Raw genomic sequence first — 25,406 nt, 5'->3', positions numbered from 1 at the left:
AAATGCTCAAGACTAGTTATATAAACCCTAAATACATGACCTGAATTTTTGGTCTTGAACATGGGAATAATCACTAAAGACAGTCACCTAGAATAGACCATAGGCTTTTTAGGCACAAAATACTCCACTAAACCTGCCATAAAACACACAAACTTAAAGTGTTTAATGTGATATTATAAATTGTAGATTTTCAGGCACATGCTAAGACAGCTCTGTATGTACAGGCACCTACAGCTGATCATGTGAACAATCTTATGGGCTGTTATAACCAAATGTGAAGTCTTGTTTGATTAAGACTGGGCAAGTCACATGACAAAATGCCAACCTGTATTTGACAAATTCTTGTTTAATGTTGGCCTGTAAAGCGACTTTGAGACTGTTCATAGTAAAACAATATATGCAAGATGTTCAACTTTCAGAAAGAATCAACCAGTTGACAATTTCTCAACTTAAACATTGTGTTAGCATGTATCACTATTATCTAATGGGACACCTGGGTTGTACCACAAAGTATCAGTGGTTAGGTATGTCTGTCCATTGCTATCAGTCTATCACAGAGCCAGAAATGCAGCCTTTTCTGGTTAAGCCTGACACATACTGACCAGCATCTCCACTTGCATGGCCATTTGTTTATCCTCTATGATCCTACTACAATAAATATTCATTAATTATCATGATATAACAACAACAACAACAACAACATAATAATAGCATTTGCAGAAAATACAGTATAATCAACTGGTAGAACCAAGGTTATCTATATAATATATGATAAAGCTATCCATTGGCATTCCCAGTCACCTCAACAAAGGACACAATCTGCCATATATTTGTTAATGAGTACTTATTTCTGCTGCCAGGTTGTTTTGAGCCAATCACCTCAACCTAAATTCCACTAATGACTCTACAGCCGCAAGAAAAAGCCATCATGACAACATTAATTGGCACCTCAAGAACACAGAGGTCAAGTCGGACAACACCTACATCTCACAATGGACCAACAATCTACATAAGCCAAGGCAAACATCACACTTGCATCTATTGCCGTCAACGAAGTGGATGTATTTGAAATACTGCTGCTTATGAAGACGCATTTTGTGAACAAGTAATCCATTACATCTATTATTACATTCCACCAAAATTTCTCTTTCCATCCATTTTTACTTACATATTTAAGAGATATTTTACATATTTTTGAATGGCCATCAATAGAGAAAAATACTTTAACTACCATCCAGCTACAAAGACTCTCAGGCAGAACTGAAGTCCATCAAAAGTTGCAATGCTACTGAATCGCAGTCATGTATTTCTATTAAGGATTCTGGTAGATGCATATACTGCTTCTTCACCTTCAACAATAGGCTTCATTGTATTTATTGTATCCTCAGAATCTCCACTGATTAAAAAAAATACACTGGTTCTTTGATAAAAAAAGAAAGAAAAAAAGACAGAAAATTATAAAATAATGGTTTTTGCATTACCACTCTGCTAGGTATAATAATATAAACAGGATTTGTAATTTACTATGGAAGTGAATACAAAGTGGCTTTGACAAATTAACACATTATCCCCCGGTTTCACAGACAAGATTTAAGATAGTCCTAGACTAAAATGCATGTTTGAGCTGTTTTAACGGAAAACAACTTGTACTGACAGATCTTAAAATATGTCAGTGCCATTGTTTTGTCTCAAGGTGCACACCAGTAATGTTTTTTTCTAGTTTACATTTATAAAAGATACTTAAATATCCTAATTGAACTAAGGCATAATCCTGGCTTAGGCTAAGCCCTGTCTGTGAAACAGGGCCTTTACGGAGTAATGTGGGATTAAAGATTTTAGATTTTCCACATTTTGAATGGTTAACATCTGCCTTTTATAAGCAGTGGCACTGTAGATCCACAAACACCAGTTGTTGTGGTTAGGCACGGTTAAACAGGAAGGTTTCTGCAGGTGTGCACTAGCTGAACAGGAAAAAAGCATTACCATTACACTGCATCAGTACCGCCATTTGTCCAGTCATTGTGTCACATTTCTGGTATTAAAACGTGTAAAGAGTAGTATCTTGTTTATGCTTATCCTACATCAAACTATATTAAAATTATTGCTTATTAAAGTAACACCCTTCTAATGCGATACTGCAAAACACATAGTGCTTGACTTCTGTAATATATGAATAGTCAACTTACAAGAAAGAAAAAAAAAAAAATTTGCTGGTCTTCCAGCTGAGCCAGGCTAGGTTTCAATGGGATTTGGGCACATTTGAGTTGTTCAGGTTAGACTGGGATCTGCCAAATGTTACAGAAAATTGATAGTTTGGAAACATGTTGCACTGTCACTGTCTGGGCCAAGAAAATGTGCAAAGAAACTAGAATTAAACGACCTGCATTATTACACCACATTCAAAACACAACCCACAAGTTTAATTGGCCATTTTAATTTAACATTATCAACTGTAATTAAAAGAGTACTTAAGCATATGTGCACAGAAACCTCAAAAAGACAAATTAATTCTGCAGTTTAAGGAAAACCAGCAAAACAGGAACATTTGGTTTCGCAAATAAACCAGCATGAGATAATCTTTAAGCCTACAACACCCTTAACTTCTTCACATGATTCTAAACCCAAACATGCTATGAAACTCCACACTTCCCTATCAGGGTGCAATAAATCTTAATCAATGCATACGTGAACAAATGTCTATTTTATTAAAAGAATTCGCAATAAACACGTGTATCTAAAGTACAGAAACGCCGTTAGTTGAGCAGCAGCTTTAAAAAGCACAACCGGCGGAAATATGGTAAATCTAAACAGCAGCAGCTAACACTGCTAGCGCCGAAAGCAATGAAATCAATAATAAGTCAAACATTTTCACGGTTTTATCATAATACCCTGCTCTTATTGACCCATCTGAAGCTGCTCGGGTCCATGTTGTGGGAGTGTGTGAAAACAAAGCGGGTTTTATATAGTTTACCTCACTCGAGTGCCGTGTGCATCTCCTCTCCGCTCGGTACTAAAACACTCACGCTGCGCACCGCACAAATCTCCGACCCCACTGCGGAAACGCTATTCTCAAAGCCAATTACGCACTTACTCGTTACGTTCTTACACCCATCTCCACATTTCGAGGAATGTGTAACGCACTTTACGCAACGTGGAACGAGCTCTATGACGTGTACTTCCGTCACCAGACAGTCTGAGGCCAGTCTGAGCTCGCGGCGGAAGCGGACGTCACAGAATATCAAAGACTTCAGGACTTTGGTAATCTGCTAAAACATAATCGTGACAACATTGTGCAATGGAAACATAAACATTGTGAAAATCGTATTATGTCATAGGCTAATTGTGGCTGTCTGAGTAACATCCATGAGATACCTGACAGTCGAGCATATGCAAAGTCCACTCCAGTCAATGTTTTTTTCCATTGAAATGATAGCAGCTTGTCGTTTTTAGAATGATGTTGTATCTAGTAGCCTAATAACTTATTGTTTTACTTTTGACAAAGATCCCACAGGGAAAATTTATCACTGTCTGCAATTAAATATTTATAGTTTAAAGAAGTGCTGACACTTTTCTTGGCTTCTGCTATAATAGTTTCTGTTTAGGCAGACGAGACGTGTGAAATACATTAGGTCTGTTTTAATTATCATCTCATACATTTTGTGCTTCAAACCTAAAAAAGAGCATACTGTTTTTTTTTTGTTTTGTTTTTTACAGAATTTAGACTATCTGTTTGCTTTTATGTTTGTGTTTCTCTCACATGAAACAGTGAAAAATAAGATAAATAGCAAGCTGTCAGTGTGTTTTTATATATAGAGATTACAATTATTAGAGTCGGTTGTAGGGGAGAGTCGGGCACAACCTAACGCTTTTTGACTTTCTCGGATTGTGTAAATGTAGGCCTACTGAGGGTTCAGAGAATTTATTTTGTTCCACATTAATTTCACACACGTCTGTTACAAATATGTGGCTTTGTTTCATTAATACAGTGTATACATTTTTCTTTATTTACCCAGAAAGAAGGGAAGTGAAATGTGACAACATGCCCCATAGGTGGTATACGTTGTAACATGACCATATGACAGCTAAAATGTTATCTGATTTAATAAATATTATATATATATATATATATATATATATATATATATATATACACATACATGACAAGTAAAAGAAACACATTCAAACATTCAGAAAAACAGAGCTGAACAAAAACACTCCCCTTCCTCCACTCAGCTCTCACAGAACAGGAGATAAATAGATGAGCCAGTACCAATGCTGTAAATTTCTGGAAATAATATTTTCTAAATGTTCATGTTCTTCCTCTGAGTCTTTATTTACCTTTTTTCCATGGTTTCTCAACAGAAATTCATAAAAGTTAATTATGCCAATTGTCTTGGTAACTGTATAGAATATTATAGTTCTAATAGCGGGGCACATTGTATCGCAGTGTTACACCATACCCTATCTGCGCAACTGGAATTTAAACCTGGTTAGTATCCTCTGCTGGTTAGTGAAGCATTAAAGAACTACCCGAACTGCTAAATAACAGATTAGATATTAAAATAATAGCAGATTTGTCTAATTTTAAATAAACACAAAAAATATAGATGAAAAATTAGCTTGTACGAAATTTACTTTTGCTGTTGTCAAATAAATGTTCAGTGATATCTTCCAAAGATTTCTAAATTTTGGCGCAATTTTTTCTCTATATATTGTCAAGATGGCAACTAATAAATACACAAAGTTTCATCATGCTAGCATGTGTGGAAGTATTTAAACCATGTGTGTTACAACTAACCCCGTGTTGTGCCCCGTGCTCCCCTAGGCCTACAGGAGTAATTCTTGCTTAAAAATTCAGCTTTGCCATCACAGGGAAAAAAAAAGATTAAGTTAATTAAATAATGTAATAAAATATAAAACAATTATTTTAGATAATATAGAATAATATTTCACAAGATTACTGTTTTTACTGTTTATAGGTTTAAAGACATTAAAAAATCTTACCAATACCAAACTTTTGAATAGTAGTGTATATATTATAGCATATAATGAAAGTAATTCTTCATTATTCATAGAGATCAATTTTGTAGATTTAGGGATGAATTTTACATATTTTCAGCTTGTAAAAGCATAAATAAAGATAAGATCACACAATTCTGAATTTTGGCGGCCCCCGGGTTAAAAAAGTAATTATGATACTAACAGGCCCACGATAATATAGATTATTGTAGTGCTTATGATAACATAACATGTTTTTACAGCCACAGATCAAACCTAGCCTTCAGTAAACTCATAACGCAAATGATAATTTCTCATTAATGCCCTATGAAGTGTTGGAGTTGTGCATCAACAGAAATCAGCCCCAGAGGTTCAGTCTTCACATGCTGAAATATCATTAACAGGAAGTGCTGAGCCAAAAGATATTCTGAGAATATTAGATTCTAAAATGTTACAGTTGCATTGTTCTTGAAACTTATGGATAGTCTTATCTATCTATCTATCTATCTATCTATCTATCTATCTATCTATCTATCTATCCATCCATCCATCCATCCATCCATCCATCCAAGGTGCATGATGCAGTTGGATTATCCTTCATCTTGGATTCTGGTGTTGAATTCACGTCTCATGGGGATTTTCATTCTTGTGTGTTAGACACAAGTCCTAAAATATGTGGAGGCGCAACAGCTTTTGCATCCCTTTGAAGAAATGATGGAATTGTGCTCAGCGAAGACTGTGACAGTGAACATCAGCATCCTGAAGACAAAAGGATTTATTCTGTGATGGATGCCACTCTTGTGGAAACAGAGCACCTTTGAGTGGTGTGAAAAATGAGGATATGTAAAGCTTAACTAATGCAACTTGAAAAACTTGAAGAGCCTGTATGGAATTGTTCTGACAGTATCCTCTTTGAATTCCTATGTAACACCTTTCCAGTGTGTTAGATCTTTCCAAACGACATCTCAGAAAGCCACTGTAGGACCAGTGTATTAGGCATACTACATTCTATCTGCATTAATAGCTATCTGTATGTCTGTCTGTCTTTCCAACATTCTATGTATCCTGATATCCTGCAAATTCAGCACCCATATATAGTTTCTTATTCCTGGCACAGTGAACAGAGGAGGATTCTGCAAATTTAAAGAGAAAAACATCAAGATGGGTGCTGCTACAATAAAACAGGTCTATTCTTAACCTCTGTGAATCCCCTTCCTACATTTGAACCATGGCAGATAAGCTGGCTTTTGATTCCTGACGATCTTGTCAGCGGTTATATTCTGAGAATACATTCTGCATTAGAGATCTGAGGCTCTGGTCTAACACAGCCTTGTCCAATCCCACGTTTCTCTGAAATCCTTACAGAGCAAAAGAAATATGTTAAAGAGACCCTGCTGAGAAATAACATCTGGAAAGGAGGAACAGGATCAAAGTCAGTGACGCTCAGTTCATGAAGCTGAGGAAAGTTTCAGAGTTATCAAGGAAAACTCTTTTTGAGTTTAGGAGGTCTTATACTCCACTGGTGCTGCGAATAAACCCCTGTGTTTCAATCAGTCATGTAATGTGTTGCCAGCTGGCATTAATCCAGGTCATCTCAGAGAATCAGTTGACACGACTGCTCATAGCAATGGATAGTCGGCATCAAGATGACACACTTCACATATTAATCACCTGTCAGTCCCGGACTGTCGTTGACAAGCAAGAGTCATCTGAGAAATATGAAATAGTGCCTTTGCTTCGCTTCACTTTACTGTAAGACACCTGCAACACACTCTTTTCCTCTGGAGATCACATAGAATTATTGATGAGTGCTGCCACTCAGCTGCAGTATGTGTCTCAGGTGTCATTTTTCATTTCTCTTCCTGTTTGCTTCACATACACATGCATTCAGCAAAAACAAACCACATGCCTTGAATATCTTCTACTGAAAATCTCATTAACTTTCTTTTGAAAATACAAGGGAATGGATTTAGGTTTTAGTTTGTTTTAAACAAAAATGTCTTTCAAAAATTAATTTGGACATTTGATGCTGCTAGAGAATGCTTGAAAAAAAAGAAAAAGAAATGTTGACATTACTGTATTACCATTGATTTTAAATGCTAATCTGAAATTATGAAATCACATTTATTTTATTCTGTTGACCGCCATAGTAATGCATATCATAATGTATCTCCTACGCTTGGTGGGTAGAAAAAAGATGCGTCAACTTAAAGGGTTAGTTCACCCAAAAATGAAAATTCTGTCATTAGTCACCCTCATGTCGTTCTACACCCGTAAGACCTTCATTCATCTTCGGAACACAAATTAAGATATTTTTGATAAAATCCGATGGCTCAGTGAGGCCTGCATTGCCAGCAAGATAATTAACACTTTCCGATGCCCAGAAAGCTACTAAAGACAAATTTAAAACAGTTCATGTGACTACAGTGGTTTAACCTTAATGTTACGAAGCGACGAGAATACTTTTTGTGTGCCAAAAAAACAAAATAACAACTTTATTCAACAATATCTAGTGATGGGCAATTTCAAAACACTGCTTCATGAAGTTTTGAAGCTTTACGAATGTTTTGTTTCTAATCAGTGGTTCGGAGCGTGTATCAAACTGCCAAAGTCACGCCCCCCAGTGGTGAACCATTGAAATTTTGAAACACTTATGACGTAACGAAGCCTTTACGTTCATCACGTGACTTTGGCAGTTTGATACGTGCTCCGAACCACTGATTCGAAACAAATGATTGTTTATGGTCATAAAATTAATGTATAAAATTTAGTATTGTGTTATTGCTGCACATACTAAAAACAACATTTATTTTGAATATATTGTTTATTTACACCGCGTTCCAAATTATTATGCAAGTGAAATATCAGTAAGATTTCAGTACAATAAACATTCAGATTTTAGTTTTTCTAAGAAAATGTTTGTTTGTTTGTTTATTTATCCATGTCTTTTTAGATAACTGGTATCAATCTCAGACAAACTAATTTGCCAGGTCTATGGAAACCCTACTTAGAGGTTGTTCCACATTATTAAGTCACAGTTCTCGTGCAATATGGGCAGGAAGAAAGATCTTTCTGAAGATGAAAAGCATGAAATGGTCCAATGATGTGCAAAAGGCATGAAAACAACTTATATTGTGTGAAAACTGAATGGAGATTATCAAATTATCATAAGATTTGTGAGTGATTTAGAGCACAGCAGAACTCAGTCAGATAAAGGCTTATTAATGAAAGTTCCTGTCAAAAAAATTAATTGTATTAAAAGGGCAGCTATAAAAAAGCCAGTGTTGAGCAGCAAACAGGTATTTGAAGCTTCTAGTGTCTCTGGAGTCTCAAGAAGCTCTCCATGCAGGCTGGCAGTTGTGCATAAAGATGCATTTTAGCCACCACTAACCAAAGCTCACAAAGAGAAACATTTACAGTGGGTGTAGAAATACATTTTCAAACAGTTTTATTGCTGTGGTGTTTTTTTGCAGCATGGGATAGTGCATAGTGCATTGTATTTCAGAAGGCACTATCCTCCTTTTTATACCATAGCTGAAAATGGCCAGTTATGAACTCCACATATCTTGCAAAAGTCATTTTAATACCCTCAGAGACCCTAAAGGGACCTTCCATCTCACTTCCCAATATTCCAGCCCAAATCATCACCCGCTAGCTCCTTGCTGACGTTGCAATCTTGTTGGAATGTGGTGGCCACTCACCAACCATCCAGAAATCCATCCATTTAGACCATCCATTGTAGTACGGCATTAGTCAGTGAATAAAACTATTTAAAAATGAGTCTTCATGTATTTCTAAACCCACTGTAAATGTTTCTCTTTGTGAGCTTTGGTTTGGAGTGGCTGAAATGCATCTTTACGCACAACTGCCAGCCTGCATGGAGAGGTTCTTGAGACTCCAGAGACACCAGCAGCTTCAAACCTGTTTGCTGCTCAACACTGGCTTTTTTTTTTATAGCTGCCCTTTTAATACAATAAATTTTTTTGACAGGAACTTTCATTAATAAGCCTTTATCTGACTGAGTTCTGCTGTGCTCTAAATCAATCACAAATTTTATGATAATTCGATAATCTCCATTCAGTTTTCACACAATATAAGTTGTTTTCATGCCTTTTGCACAACATTGTACCATTTCATGCTTTTCATCTTCAGAAAGATCTTTCTTCCTCCCCATATTGCATGAGAACTGTGACTTGCTTAATAATGTGGAACAACCTCTAAGTAGGGTTTCCATAGACCTGGCAAATTATTTAGTCTGAGATTGATACCAGTTATCTAAAAAGACATGGATAAATAAACAACCAAACATTTTCTTAAAAAAACTAAAATCTGAATGTTTATTGTACTGAAATCTTACTGATATGTCACTTGCATAATAATTTGGAACGCGGTGTAACAAAAACTAACAAAAAACAAAAACTAATCCATTACTGATTTTGCACCTGCTATAGCTTGAAGCAGAGTTCTTATGTTCAAAACCCCAATCAAACACTTAAATCAACACTTTACATGCTGAGCCTGCAGCTCAACTATATCAGTAAGGAAATAAACGCAGTTACTGTGCCAGCAGAATTACCTCCACATTGTTCACTAATTAAGCATGTTTGTCTCGCCGCATATGGCGAAGCCCACATCACATACAGGGGTTATCCTCAGTTCAAAACCTCTCCTCGGGTTCTTCTGGGAATCACGTGGCCCTGAGCATATCAGCTTTATAGTTTGATGGATACAGATTCTATTACCTCAAATCATTACCATAATTTTCCCCAGCCATCCACACCATTTGTTATCAAAACTACATTTCAGACAATTGCAAGGCATTTCTCACGCCTAGCAAATCTGTTTTGCCACATGTAGTCATGATCCATCAATGTAATTTGAAAGAGCACAAGTGCGTTTTGCTATGAGCGACAGCAGTTATTGAATTAGAAGAGCATGGCTCATCTTCACCTGCCAACACAGCTGCTAATGGCCTTAAATCTGAGCAGAGCCATGCCAAGTTTTCTATCAAGTCTGTGAATTCCTCTCTTACACTTGTAGTGAATATCTGCACATTAGCAAGAGATACTTTATGTATATGCTGTGAATCACGTATAGGGATGGCTGGATTGAATCTTCAAAACTGATTGTCACATGAAAATGTGGTGTTTCTTTAATGCTAATGATTATTATTTATTCAACATGACAATTATTGTGTATAATAAGCTTCAAAATACTTTGTTAGCAAACAGTTTTGAGTATATTTTTCATCAAGAGCAGAAATGCTGAAAGACGCAAGCAATCACAGACAGCTGTCTGTCACATATTATACTTACAAATATTAAACATAAAATGATGCAGTCACTTGTTTACACTCTGTCTTGTGTGATATTTAAAACAGCTTGCTTAATGGAAAATTACTGCTTATGCTGTTGTTTTTCAAGAAGCACTTCTGAAACTAAGAAAGGAAGTGAGGCAAAGGTGCAAATGTGTTTGTCTAGACAGCTTGGAGTTCAATAGGGCATCTGTTTTAGACCTCTCTCTTTTTCTAATTCTTCTTACCCTTATATGGTAACGTGTTTTATGATTGGTTTGGGGTAACAAGGAACAATAAGGGGGATATATAAGGCAACCGCACTAGGTGTGGTAGTTCTTCTCTGGAGAACTCTGTATCTGCATTGAACAACTTCTTACAAGAATAAAATCAACAAAGACATTTCTTGAGTCTTTGTTTCATTACATTCTCACCTCTAAAGGAAGAATTTTTCCACAACAGCTGTTAAGTTTTACACACATGAAATGATTTTTATTGCACTTGTGTTGTCTGGATTAAAACCCATCACATCTATAAACAAATACTGGTAACATAAGTAACTTTGCAACTACATGTCAACTAACTGTCAGTAGAGCATTAGTAGACTATCTGCTTAATATTATTGTAATTGTCAAGACATTCTACTGACCATAAGTAACTTTGCAAGTGCATCAACTTATTCTAACCATAACCCTACCAGTCTACTAATACTCTACTAACAGTTAGTAGAGACATGTAGGTGCAACATTACTTATAGTCAACAGAATGTATTAAAGGAACCATTAAAATAAAGTGAAACCCAAATATTGAATATTAAATAATTATATAATATGTATATATTAATATCAAATATTAAATCATTTTTTTTATTGTTTTTGAAAATAAAACTTTTATGTTCACCATGGCTGCATTTATTTAATCAAAATACAGTAAAAACAGTAATGTGGAGAAATATTACTACAAATTAAAATAACGATTTCTATTTGAACATATTTTAAAATGTAATTTATTCCTGTGATGGCAAAGCTGAATTTCTTTAGTCTTCAGTGTCACATGATCATTCAGAAATCATTCTAATATGATAACTTGGTGCTCAGGTAACATTTCTTATTATTATTATCAATGCTGAAAACAGTTGTGCTGCTTAACATTTTTATGGAAATGGTGATACCTTTTTCAAGATTCTTTGATTTCAATTAACAGCATTTATTTGCATTTCTTACATTTCTTTATTAAATTGATTAAACCATTTATTAAATAGAAATCTTTTGTAACATTATGTCATTACTGTCATTCACTTCTGATCAATTTAATGCATCCTTGATGAATAAAAGTATTAATTTCTCTCTCTTTTTATAATCTTACCACAAATATTTGAATGGTGTCATTGTTTCCACAAAAAATGTTAAAGAAATAGTTCACTTTAAAATGAAAATTACCCCAAACTTTACTCAATCTCAAGCCATCCTAGGTGTATATGACTTTCTTCTTTCTGATGAACACAATCGGAGATATATTAATAAATATCCTGACGCATCCAAGCTTTATAATGGCAGTGAACGGGACCAAGGGGTATGAAGCTCAAGAAAGTGCATCCATCCATTATAAACGTACTCCACACGGCTCCGGGGGGTTAATAAAGGCCTTTCCTTGTTTCTTGAGCAGCAAATTAGCATAGAATGATTTTTGAAGGATGTGGATGTGACACTGAAGACTGTGACTGTCATACACAGTTTGACTTTTCAGTTGATGTTTAAAAGCCTAAACAGGGACAGAGAAAATGAACTATTCGCTAAAAGCCTAAGTATAGAGCATCTGCTGCATGACATTTCATGTAACAATGTTATTCTGTATTGTTGCTGTCAAATAAACAAACAAACAAAAAAACTTCAGAGCCTCCTGATGTTATTTCAGTATACAAAAGGCTTTAGTTCTCATAGATCATTTGCACTTACTCAGATTGAGATGAGGAGTGAGTACATCCATCAAAAGGCCAATACTTCAGCACACCACACTAGACCTTTGTTTGCCATGGAGAGCTTTGATCTCCAAGATAAATCAGCCGTAGCCCTTCTCAAGCACACACACACACACACATAATGCTCAGGAGTGTGTTTATGCTTTTGTGTTTCTATATTCCCTTGGCATCACAGGCCGTTATTTGTCCTCCCCAGTGACTTTTTGGAGGATTGGTTCTGTCAGCAAGCATGTTGGGCAGATTGCAGCAGACAGGATAAGTGGTTGGTCAGCAGAGCAGCACTCCTGCAGTATCTATTGGGAATGCTGGTATAGGCGATGGGTCAGCGTTTGCTTCTTTACCTGCATCTGCAGGTAACCCAAGAGCCTACAAGTAGGTCAGAGGGAACATTTATTGTCATAACAAAAACTCAGCCTGCAACAACAGAGCTCATTTATGATGTGTTAATGTGATATGAACCCACCCCCTATTCTGCCATTTAATTCAGTTGTGTGCTTCAAAACAATGTCAGCAAAAAGAAAAAAAAGTGGGAAATTATTTGATACTCTAACACAAAGAATAAAACAGAGTGGGTTACTCTGGTCCTCGAGATCAACTTTCCTGCAGAGTTTAGCTCCAACCCTAAACAAACACGCATAAAATCACAAGTTTCCAAATTAATGTAAATATATGTGCCGCAGGTAATCACATCCTTGCAAATATTCTGACCAAAATCACAATTGCGAGAATGAATCAGTGTTTGTCAACACATCGGTTGAATGAATTGAATCAGTGACACTCACTTGGGTGCTTCTCAATTCAAAGGCTGTGTCCTAGTAAGGCTGCATATCTAGACTACATTATCAAGCTCATTCAAAGGCCATCTCATTTTGAAGGGTCCTTGGAAGGCAGCCTTTGTTTCACGTTCTTCATTCAGCTTAAGGATACATCAAGTCATTGCGTCCTCCAGTCACCATCAATTCTTTGCATACATTCAAATTAATAAAAAGGAATTAGCAGAAAATGAATTAGCACTGAGCTAATCGATTTTCATTAGGAGTTGAATTCAGGTTAATTGGGATCATTTTTCCAAGTCATCTCAAAGGCAAAAAGTGTCCCAATTAACATGAATTCACCATGTAATGCAAAAAAAAAAAAAACTCACTTAATGCCAAACTGTCCATAATGTAAACCACTGGGATATTTTAATTCACTGTATTGTATTAATTAAAAATTAGTTTTATTAGTTAGATTTTAATATAAAGTTTTTAATATAAAGTATTAGCCATGCGCACTTACTAGACGGTCTCAGTCTAGTATTTAACTCTTTGCTTTTAAACAAAACATTTTATTAAGCTTCATGCATTGTTTTTTTTTAATCAAAATTTAAATGTAGATAAGTTTTATTAAAAAAAAAAAAGCAACATTTTAAACAAAAAGCTGAGAAAATCGCGTTTTTGTCAAAGACTACGTTTTCATAAGCAATGCTTCTATCACTTGTTTCTGCTTCTTTTTCGCCTGTGTTTTGATCCAGAGATTCTGTACTCCTTCCGAAGATGCGTAATAGTGCCCCCTGCTTTATAACAGTGAAAACATGGATTCCTGGAAAATTCTGTCATTGGCAGGGAAGCGTTGTGTCATAAATTACAAAAAATTGTCAATGGCGGGGAAAGATTTAATGCCGAGGAGGACTCTATACAAGCCTCAGAAGGACTGGTCTGGGAAGGACACATCCTCACTAGGATGCAGCCTTCTAACTGAGAAGCATCCACTTTGACGAATCAGTGTTTTTAATTAACGTTTGTGTGAATGATTCAATGACTCGCTCATAACTACAGTCAAGTTTTAAACAAATCGCTTGAGTGAATGATTCATTTAATGACTCACTTATATAGATATGTAGGTTGGGGGATTGAATGAACAGTGCTCTCTTCTACCCACAACTGAGGTGCCCTTGAGCAAGGCACTTAACCCCTAATCGCCCCCCAGGCGCCGTAGCAAAAATGGCTGCCCGCTGCTCCGGGTGTGTGTTCATGGTGTGTGTGTCTTCACTACTGTGTGTGTGCACTTGGATGGGTGAAATGCAGAGCACAAATTCCAAGTATGGGACACCATACTTGGCCACACGTCACGTCATGTCAAGATTGCCACTTGTTGCTCAGCTAATCAAATTCAAGGACTGAAACTAACTTCTATAAATGAAAATAATGATTCATCTGGAAAATGCCTCAACCATACAGCCATTCATTCTGTTGGGCTCATTTAATAACCGTTGTAATTTTTAAATTTAAAACTTAAAGTTAAGTTTAATGTTATTAAAGTTTAACAACTATACACGGCACACAATTGTTGAAAGAACGAGCACACACACAAAAACCTGACAATAACATGTTTACCTAAACCTTCATAACATTTGCACAAAACAAGGTGGTACAAAGTAATATATGCCATATTTACCTGATTTAAGAGTTTGACACTCCACCAGGGAGCTTCTGTGGCAGCTTTGTTCTAAGAGCGAGTTTATTTGCAAACTCTTTATTAGTCCAAAGCAGAGCATCCATATAATTACAAACCTCATCCATGTCTCATAACGAGGCCTGTCATCGATATTTATTTGGAGAAAAATGGGGTCCTACTTTATATGCTAAACATGGAGCCACAATGAGTTTGCACATTCCCCGAGCTGGAGACACTAATGGTTTGCTGTAGTCTAATGAATGATACATTGAACCATGGAACAACCTCAGAGACAGAAAGAGGCACACAGAGAGAAAGAGGGAAATAATCAGGGGAAGACAAAAAAAAAAAAAGTCCTCAAACACTCTTTCACTTCTGTAAAGGCAGGGAGAGGACATGACCTTTGAGAAATCTGCAGTAAACGCTATTGTGAACGAGCTTCTCTCTCTCTGTTTCTTTCTCTTGCGTTCTTTCTCTCATTAGTGTCTTGTAATTAGAATTTGTTTACTGATCAGTCATGCATTATGTGACATCGTAGTTGTGGAATGAAGCTGAAGATTACACGAACAGCACAGAGAGCACAATCACAGCAGCAAAAAAAAACAAGCCTGAATCTTCTTTACAGGCTAATTATTGAGTTAGAGACCAATGTGATCTATGTAGGGTGTGAGGTTGTTGTCTTATTTTAGTGTGCTGCTTCTCAGAAACGTGACAGATTCACAAATGTCAATGATTTTACATCATGAGGGGACAAAAACTCTTACTGAGAATCGAGGTAACGCAAGTACTAACTTTGCACAAATGAATTGATGAGAGTATGTATGTACTAATTTGAAATCTCTTAATTTGTAATAAAACATAATAAACAGCTTCAAACAGCAACAAAATCCTATTTCTGTCCTATAAATACATTTATTTGTCATGTGTGTCTTTTTTAGTTCTGTTAGTTCATTTGTGTTTTAGTTTGGTTTTGGTCTGTTCCTGTTTTCCTGTGTTCTGTCATTGTTAGTTGACCAAAGCTTCGTCCAAAATCACCCCTTATACCCCCATTCACTATTCCCTACATTAGTCCACTAATATAGTTCACTTGAGGGAGTGAATGACAGAGTTAGCGAATTGGGACACTGAGTGCGCTTTTGCATTGTTTGTACTTGCTGTTTAATAATTATTTGAAATTTAGCAAAGTAAGATGAAAAAAAAAAAGATCTTGAATTTATCTTGGACTATGAAATTATGTATAAACATTAATTAAACAATTTAATAATCAATTAAATGGAATTTATACCTGTATGATATTACGCTGTAGCCACATTGGACCAGTGGTTTGGAAAATAGATGGATGGATGATTCAGCTGCGGGCGCCATCTTCTGGTCAGATGCAGGAATTCATTCGACACACGACTCTCACAGTGAATAATGGGTATTCTCTAGCCATTGAACTTACGTTATTGTGGTGCATTATGGTATTGAATGAGTGCTCTTGATAACATCCAATATGCTTCCATCATGGAAACGGTACCGTAGCATTAAGGCCTGGACTAGTAGGCCCAGAAATAGTTTTTTCCCCCAGGCCATTAGGCCACTGAATAACATATCTGCATAGACTTACCTCCATTACTGTACTGCTTCATCTTGTCCTGATGCACGTTGTTATCCTTACAAGACTGTGTGAATGGCGTAAATTCTGTTTACAGAATTCTGGTTACCGTTTACATCGCACCCCTGTCTTATTGTATTTTTGTGTAAAGTGTATTTATTGTATGTATAGTGTATTACTATCATTATTTTTTATTTTTTTGTGTATAATTGTAGTTAATTATATGTTACATTCCTTGTTATGCATTGCTGCTAGGATCTATCCACAAAAGATTTTCACTCCTTGTACACTTGTGTCAATGATGTCACCAAAAACAATAAAGTAAAGTATATGGTTTCTGACACCACTACAAATGACTGTCCCCTTAAATATAGTGCCCCATTTAAGGGTATAGGAGCCGATTTCGGACACAGCCCTAGTTTCCTAGTGTGTGCTAGTTTGTTTCCATAGTTAATGATTAGTTTTACCATTTAGCTCCCTTTGTTTACTCTGTGTATACAGTATATAGCCCTCTTTTTCTATTCATCCTGTCCGTTCTCACGTCAATGTTAAGTTGGTTGTGTTTATCCTGTTCTCCTGAGTTTATCCTGTGCTGCTGCTCCAGTTCTCCTGCTTTTATTATTGTGAAAAAAAAAAAAAAAAAAAAAAAACGACCACTGCATTAGATCCTCCCTCTCTACTTGCTGCAACCTCCTGTGACAACTTAAAGTAGATAATGTTGCTCTTACCCTCCTTGAAATGTAATCTTCGCCTAGCAACCACGATCATATTGAACTGATGCTCATAATTCCACACTCTCTCTCTAATTTAGCCACTATCAGGTTTGGTGTCGTCAGGTTAATGGCTTCATTAGGCCACAAATTGCCACCCAGGGCTGTGCAGACCCGCCAATTACCATTTTTCATCATTTGCTAGATAAGCCATTGAAAATATTGCCAAAAAATTTCTAGTAAATCGATTATCTTGGGTTCAGAGTTTTTTTTGAAGTGATAAAGATCTTGCAACTTGCCAGTGAAATGAAAGATGCCAAATACCATCAACGGAAACAAGCTTAAAGCTTGTCTGATAAGCTCTAGAGTGCTGAGGACAAAGACACTGGGCAAAACAGAGTAAAATAATCATGCTCGTGGGAAAGTAGGTGTAAGGGCGTCTTTTAGAAAACTTAATCCTTATTTTATTACATGCATCATTTCGTGGTTTCTGGTATTATAGTTTGCAATTTCCAGCAATTCACCTTAAGGTGATTAAAACCTTTGCCATGCTCCTATTCTATGAAACTGGTCTGAGATCTTCCCGGCTGTGATTAAAACATATTCAAAGGCACTGTCTGGAGTCTGTCTAGTTACTGTTAGTGGACCACTAGAGACTTTATTTCCAAGTGATACTGTTCGTAAGGGGCGAGATGTCGTCCAACTCAGCAGACATCGCCAGTAGACGCACTAGAGGATAAATTTGTAAACGATTACGCTTTGGGTAAATGTTGCCAGTAGACGTCCCAGGTTAACTTAAGTCAGGTGCATATAGGGAAATTTCTACCACAACAGCAATAACCTAAAAAAAATTGATAACCACTAGTCTATGGGATTTTAGCACTGCGTTGTGTATTCATGTCCATAGCACAGAACGTGTATGATAAGTAACACGCTGAAGTTTAATACTTAGGAAAAGGTACTTAGCAGGTCACATTTTTCCAATGTAAACAGTTTTAGTTACAGAGCATGAAATGAATAATGTATGAATCGCATACGTTAGTGTGGTCACTGTGTCCTCAGCACAGTGAAATACAGTGCACAAACATACATAATGCAAAACGCACATTGGATTCTTATGCCACTCCACTACAGTTATATTAAAATAAAACAGGCAGATACATTTAATCATGACAATTTAATCAAAGATGCACAATTAATGTGGTTTATATTCGTGTGCTATGTGCCAAGTGTTTTGAAGCCATACAATAGAGACTTTGTTTGAGGAACAGGCCAATAAAACAAAATAAAACTTTCACAAGCTTAAAAAAAAATTCTCACTAGTTCACGTTTACAACCTCAATGTGTTTATTAATGCTGTGGTGAGAGGAGCAACGACAGACAGTAAGTGGGGCCTAGAGTTGCCGGATCCGTAGCATGCTAGCCGCCAGCGGGCTTCCAGGGAAGCACAGCCGCTATGAAGCCGCCACCCCTCACGCCCTCACATTTATTTGGGCACTTTTATCCCCATGGACACTTTATTTCCTTTTTTGAACATCTTTATGTTATATTTTATGTTAAATAAAAGCCTCTCCATGGCCTGATGCCCCTCTGTGTCTCGTTGCTCCTCCTGACACAGCATTTACAAACACAATGAGGCTGTAAAAGCGGACTTTTGAGTAGATTAGATTGTTCGGCATGATGGCGTTTAATGTCCCCGACAACCTCTGAAGTCCTATTTGTTAGCAACCATCTTTTTCAAGACAAATAAAAGCTTTAAAACCAAATAACCAGAGGGTATTACAGAAGGTTTTTTGTTAATGTCATGTTAACCACAGACCTTATTTCAAGCATTTAACCAAAAACCCATTCAAAAACCCTTTGACTTCAGGACAATGGAACCAGAAGTACTAAACTGCTAACTCGTTTTTGAATTTTGGCCTACAAAAATACGCCACCCATGCAGCACTCTACATCTCCTTATGTGTAGAAAATTGATTTTGAATGACATAAGGGTAAGGATAAATGAATTTTTTTTGGGTTAACAATTTAATACAGTCTTTGGAAATGTGTTGAATATGCCACCCAAGGGACCTTTTGAAACAAGTATGAATTGGCTCAAAATGGATGCAGGGTGCAAGCATAAAAGCCAGTAGAGTGAGATTTCCTTGCTTAAAAATGGACTATTACTGCCAGTCCAGTGCATTTTCATGGTGACAGAGCATTTTCAGTGAATTGCCATATTATTTGTGAGTAATATTCAGATGTCCTTCTAAATAACTTTTTCCGATTATACAAAGCACATTATACAACACTGTGGAATTGCTGATGATAAAAAATCCTTCATAACGCTCATATGTTCAATTACTGATGCTGCAGTCTGTCTCTATCATCTGAAGACCAGTGGAGAATTCTGGGAAAGCATGCTGAGTTTATTCTAGGCTGCAGGCACAGGGAATCCAAGAGAGAAACTCTAATGACCAAAGCAAACTCTTACAGCTCCAGCTTCCAATGCATTTACTCTAAAATGACTTTAGCGGCATTTCCCGAACGAGCTCTTTTATCATTAGAGCCTCAAACTATGGAATATAATATTGACTTCATCACCATACGTCTTCATAAGTAGATTTTATTGCCTTTCTGTTCTCTTATTTTAAAGCTGCACTGGGGTGCCAAAACAGCATGCATTGTGGGTAATGACTGGCATCAATATTACTGTAATGTGATTGGGTGATATGTGGCAGTCATTAAAGGGGACGGTCAAAAAGAGGTCTTCTTATGTACTTGTGTAAGAGGATGCCACAGCAACAAACATCCTCTATGCATGCCTCTCTCTCTATCTTTATACTTATATATTATACAACAGTCTTCGAGTCTGGGCATTCCAAGAGCACTGATATACAGTCCAACAGCACTGGGACTTTTTATCATTCCACTTGCCTGTGTTTGCATGTTCCAGACAGACTGTCAGTCTGTGCATTAATGGTGTTTGACTCATTCATTCAACCTATTGTTTAAAGTCGGCATGAAACGGAAGATGCAATAGTATTTCCCCCCCTATTGTGACATATATGCGAATTTAATGGCTTTTCGAACAAGAAAGAAAAAAAAAGGGCAGGACTTGATTTTGTCCATTGGGAATTTTTCTATTTCTATTTGCGCCAGCAAACATGTCATCAGAGAAGAGAAGAGATGTTGCTGCAATAGTTTAGAAGGGCAAATCAAGTTCAGCAAGTATTTAAGTCAACTCTCCACACTTTACGACCCCTCACCTTCAGATTCTTGTATCCATGGCAACACACCAGTTGGAAAGACAGAAACTAGATACAGATCATTAGGACCCGCGTTTCTGAGCATCCCGTCTCCATAAAAATGCGGTAAACAACTTTTAAGGGCTCAGCGGATTCCGTCATGCTGCTGTCCTCTGTCTCCTAATGAGCCACCTGTCAATACAACTGCTATCTAACGCACAATTACGCTATCAGTCCTGACACAAACAGCAGGCCAAACATGGGGAGAACTGGAAGATGAGAAAAAGGGAGTGAGGGTTTGGGTTTGTCACATGTGGGACGGAACGTGACACATGAAAACCAAAACATTTGGAAACCACCTCAGAGTGACTTTCTGTTTCTCTCGCAGCTGTTTGGAAATCAAAAGGTAAGACTCACTGACTCACTCCAGCATCTCTTCTTCTCTTTCTCTTCACTTCCCCTCCGGAGGAGCCTGAGGCAGGAGAGCAGGTGCGCTCCTATTCACCGTAATGCAAATGTGAACTTTACAGCGGTATTGTGGCTCCTCAACTACGCTATGTAAAATCACCCCATTGGCGTTTCGCTGCATCTAATGAGCTGCTTATCATCCTTAAGAAAAATAATGAGGTTTCTTTAAACACTGCCACCTGTCCATCTCCAGCAGATAAACAGGGCAGAACCTCATGCTGTGGGCTGGTGCAACAAACGACCACTTCTGAATTTTTGAATTGTAAATCACGCTTTGAACACACAAAGCAAATAAACTGAATAACAATGGAGACATAATTGTATGTGAATGTGCAATTTACATTTTAGTGCTATGAGAGAAGTGTGCACAGTGAAGACAATTGACAAACAATACTATTAGGGTGGTTTATTTAAAGGAATAGTTCACTTCAGAATTAAAATTTCCTGATAATTTACTCACCCATGTCATCCAAGATGTTCATGTCTTTCTTTCTTCAATCGAAAAGAAATTAAGGTTTTTGAGGAAAACATTACAGGATTTTCCTCCATATAGTGGACTTCACTGGGGTTCAATGGGTTGAAGGTCCAAATTGCAGTTTCAATGCTGCTGACAAGGAATAAGGGTCTTATCTAGTGAAACGACCAGTCATTTTCTAAAAAAAAAAAAATATATATATACTTTTTAACCACAAATCCTCATCTTGCACTGCTCTGTGATCCGCCAGAAAGGTCAACTCCATCTCATTTTCTCCTCCAACTTCAAAATCATCCGATATCGTTGTTTTACCTTTTTTTGTAAGGGTGTTTGGTTTAATCTATGCATGTTCGCTTTGTAGACACTAAATCTGCACCTACGTCACGTGTGACCTTTCTAAAGTGATTACGTCATGCATGGCGGATCGCAGAGCTAGTGCAAGACAAGCATTTGTGGTTAAAAAGTTTTTTTTATTTATTTATTTTTTTTATTATCGATTGTTTTGTTAAGATAAGACGTCCTTGTCGTGTAGAAGCTGCACTGAAATTTGGACCTTCAACCCGCTGAACCCCAGTGAAGTCCACTATATGGAGAAAAATCCTGGAATGCTTTATTCAAAAACCTTAATTTCTTGGATGACATGGGGGTTAGTAAATTATCAGAAAAATTTTCATTCAGAAGTGAACTAATCCTTTAAGATTTAATCAGATTTGTTAAAGTCCTAATCTGTGATTCACCTGTAATCAGGAACATTGTTAATCCAGTCCATTTTAGACTTAAAAGTAAGTGAAAAATAAAATAAATCCACAATTACAATAAGTAGAGTAAAATATATTGGTAACACTTTACTTAAAGCCTTAAGTATGATGCATTATAAAAGTATTCATAATGTACATTATAAGCAGGGGCACACTTAACTTTTTTGGTCTAGTTCTCAAGGGAGCATCTGGAGATGTTGCTTGGTACTCACATTGTGCTCTCCTCACCATCTTCTTTTCTCTTGAACATGGTAGATGATGATAATGTTTTTTTTTTTTGTTGTTTTTGTTTTTTTAATTATTAACATTAATGACACAGACAATAGCAAGAATATTAGGCTGCTGTCACTTTAAGAAGGAATGCACGCACTGACTGAATATACTGACACACATCCGGTTTCTTTCTCAACTGTTCGCTAATGACATAACTGAGATAATACTTTCCGAGACAGGTATTTTGACATAATTTTGTGTGTATGTGTCCGTTCAAGCATAAACGCGAAAGAGGAATCAGTTCGGTGTTCGAGCGCTGTCTGAAATGAGCCTCTCTCTCTCTCTCTCTCTCTCTCTCTGCGTGCGCGCGCGCTTCGGGTGTGGCACAGATAACAGCTCGCGAGTCTCAATTTTCGCCTCTTCTTCCGCTTTTAAAATCGTTTGAATGTGTTAAATGATAAACGTTCACTCTATGATCGTTTTAGCAGTTAATCCGCGAATCACATGCGTGCCGAACTGTTGGGCCTTATCCGTATGGATCACGGATTAACTGCGATCTGTTGCACACCTAATAATTAAAGAACACACTTATCTTCATGATTGCTATCTTACCAGAGATGAAGAAAAATCCTACTCCACAAAGTAAACGTGTCCCTGTGAACCGGTCCCCAAAAATGTTGGTATTCAAAAGCACTTCCCTCCACGTTCTCTGGTGCGCATCGTTTATTTTTACCACGCATGCGCACCTGCGCACCAGTTATGTGCATCCCTGATTATAAGGCATTATAGCCTTTCTTTTATAAATAATGGTAACCAAAGGTAAAATGCATTATTATATGTTCAGATTCCTTGTTACATCTGAAATTGGTTGTTTGTCATGTTTTAAAGCATTATACTTTCTAAAGGTGTGTTCAGAATAGATAAGTATTATAATGTATATTTACAATGTGTGGGGAACTTTTTTGTAATGTCTACTCAATGCTTTACATGTCTGAATCTGGAGGCTTTTCTCTTCAAATATTGACATATGTGATTATTAGTGATTAATTTGACTAATTAATCAGAACATCATCTAAGTAATTTAAAAAAAAAAAAAAAATTATTGACAGACATAATTACATTATTTTAGATTTATTCACATTCTGTGCACCACAAAGCTATAAGATCTGGAGGTGTTTATATCTAATTAACTTCATGACTGGGAAAATTCTACCAAATGATGAAAGGCAAAAGGAACTTTTTTTTTCTACAAAGTTAATAATCAGTGTTCACTTGATTCAATGATGCTGGATCTGATGCAAAAATATCTCATTAACTTTCCTCTTTATTTATAAGTATGTTGTTTTTGTATAGTGAAAAACAATTTTGGACTCTGATTACTGATGTTCTAACTGGCACGCTCTCTTTGAATGCTGCTTGAAATCAGTCGATTCAAATTAAAGACATTAACTCAGTTTTTGAGTAACTATGATATGCCAAATAAATCTGGCAGGAAAAAAGTCATTAAATCTGTTTCCTTTATGGCTGACTTTTTAAATAGATGAAATCATTTTGATGATTGAGGTCACAAATAAAGAATAATGTAAAATAAACATTGTCTTAAAAACGGTTGACTAAACAGACACTTTAACTTTTGACGGTACAGTTGATTTTAAGGAAAAAATCTGAAAATATATGAAACACTATTTATTTATCATTTTATTTTAGCTCATGAACCCTAGGTACAAGATTGCCAACAAACTCTAGCCTTGAGAGGCCTAACCAGTGCATTTATTCAAACAGGGTGATAGATTGTGCCCCAGTCAGAGGTGCTTTTGAAGGTCTTGTCATGAGAGTGTTGACAAATGGACCCCATCCATAACCTGCTGTGGCCTGACTGTACATGGGAAGCATATTGTGAGCAATGTGTTCCTCAATGTGATCATGATGCAAAGTGAGAGAGAAATGGAGGGAACACCCCTCCTAACTCGGACGGAAACATAAAACACCAAGCCATGGGGTGGAGGCCGCCATCTTGCCCTCTCATTGATCAGATGATGACATGAGACAGATGGAGATGAGAATGGAGTATGAAGAAGGGGGGAACAGAGAAGAGAGTTATTTCCTCAACTCTTTACTGCCTTTTGTAAAGACTTTTGTGAACAGTGCAGAATATTGTCAGGCTATTCATCTTTCAATGGATGTAATCAATCCTCCAAGCTTTAGAGTAAATTAAAAAAAAATTGGCTGTATATGACAAATTCTTATAGGAATATTCATCTTTGTTTGTTTGTGTGGGTCAAGTTTTGCCTACATTATGGGGACCAAAATGTCCTCACAGGGATCATAAATTCATGCACATTTTAGGGAGCAGCCAGCCAACAAATCCCACTTCTTTCTTAAAAATAATGGTTCTTTATTGGCATCGATGGTTGAAGAACCTTTAACATTCATGGAATCTTTCCAATGCACAAAAGGGTCTTTATAGTGGAAAAAGGTACTTCAGATTAATAAAATGTTCTGAACATTAAGAAAAAAATTGGTCCTTTTTAAGAATTACTCACTGAAATGTTCTTTGGGGAACCAAAATGGTTCTATGGCATCGCTGTAAAAACCCCTTTTTGGAACCTTTAATTTAAAGAGTGAAATTGCTTAAAGGGTTAGTTCACCCAAAAATGAAAATTCTGTCATTTATTACTCATGCTCATGCCGTTCCAGACCGGTAAGACCTTCGTTAATCTTCGGAACGCAAATTGAGATATTTTTGTTTAAATCCGATGGCTCCGTGAGGCCTACATAGGGAGGAATGACATTTCCTCTGTCAAGATCCATAAAGGTCCTAAAAACATAATTAAATCAGTTCATGTGAGTACAGTGGTTCAATATTAATATTATATAGCGACGAGAATATTTTTGGTGCGCCAAAAAAAAACAAAATAATGAATTATTTAGTGATGGCCGATTTCAAAACACTGCTTCAGGAAGCTTCGGAGCATAATAAATCAGCGTATCAGCATCACTGCCGAAGAGAAATTAGCTGTTGAAGTGAGCTCAATGCATTGTAATAGAAGAATACACATGCAAACAGAAAAAAACCCACCAGCAAATCAAGAAAACATCTTCATCTGTTTGACAACGTGTGCTGCAAATACTCACAATGCAACCAAATGCAGAAACATTCCTTAAAGCAATCCTTTAAGGTCGTCGACAACACCACTGACGAGACAATTGAACAATAAGCATGTCCCAGCCAGGTTTGTCACTTGTTGGG

General features: G+C 36.7%; 1 protein-coding gene across 2 annotated transcripts in view; it reads right to left on the bottom strand.

The window, feature by feature from the left end:
• The window catches only part of slc39a10 (solute carrier family 39 member 10), a 36,535-nt gene extending 21,575 nt beyond the window's left edge, over positions 1-14,960 (bottom strand). Inside the window, exons 1-2 of one of the 2 annotated variants that reach the window (XM_051905599.1) lie at positions 14,706-14,960; positions 12,247-12,635 (exon numbers count right to left, since the gene is read on the bottom strand). The gene's annotated coding sequence lies outside the window, so the exon portion shown is untranslated. Of the gene's footprint in view, positions 1-2,971; positions 3,125-12,246; positions 12,636-14,705 lie in introns of those variants that run through there. The other variant, XM_051905598.1, reaches the window with a different exon arrangement.
• Positions 14,961-25,406: the final 10,446 nt, after the last annotated feature.

This window comes from Ctenopharyngodon idella, chromosome 9, assembly GCF_019924925.1.
Source record: "Ctenopharyngodon idella isolate HZGC_01 chromosome 9, HZGC01, whole genome shotgun sequence".
In the NCBI taxonomy this organism is placed as follows: domain Eukaryota; kingdom Metazoa; phylum Chordata; class Actinopteri; order Cypriniformes; family Xenocyprididae; genus Ctenopharyngodon; species Ctenopharyngodon idella.
Note: the sequence above shows the minus strand (reverse complement) of the source record. Positions and strands in the feature narration are given on the sequence as shown.